The sequence below is a fragment of the Octopus bimaculoides genome, chromosome 11 (assembly GCF_001194135.2).
Source record: "Octopus bimaculoides isolate UCB-OBI-ISO-001 chromosome 11, ASM119413v2, whole genome shotgun sequence".
Lineage (NCBI taxonomy): Eukaryota > Metazoa > Mollusca > Cephalopoda > Octopoda > Octopodidae > Octopus > Octopus bimaculoides.
Window position 1 is genome coordinate 80,504,565 of NC_068991.1, and position 470 is coordinate 80,505,034.

The window sequence follows — 470 nt, forward strand, 5'->3', positions numbered from 1 at the left end:
TATTCATGACGTGGACTGGTTTTTATATAAGCCTGTTATAAAAAAAATAATTACTTTTGCATGTTCTGATGTTTATTTGTAACTGTTACCCTGGGGGGGGGGGTCATCACCGGATTGCACTATGACGTGTATGGACTACGGTGGTGAACCCTTGAAATGGCCATAGGTGCTTGTGTCTGTTTTGACCTATGTTTTTGACCAGTGGTTTTTATGAACTTTTGTAATACAGGCACAGCAGAAACAGGAAGTAAGAGTGAGAGAAAGTTGTGGTGAAAGAGTACTGCAGGGTACACCACTATCCCCTGCCGGAGCCTCATGGAGCTCTAGGAGTTTTCGCTCAATAAACACTCACAACGCCCAGTTTGGGAATCGAAACCGCGATCCTATGACCGCGAGTCCGCTGCCCTAACCATTGGGTCATTGCGCCTCCACAATACACATACATATACACATATATATATATATATATA

General features: G+C 43.2%; 1 protein-coding gene across 1 annotated transcript in view; it reads right to left on the reverse strand.

The window, feature by feature from the left end:
* The window catches only part of LOC106878519 (pancreatic triacylglycerol lipase), a 20,812-nt gene that overhangs the window by 16,813 nt on the left and 3,529 nt on the right, over positions 1-470 (reverse strand). The gene's annotated exons all lie outside the window — the stretch shown is intronic.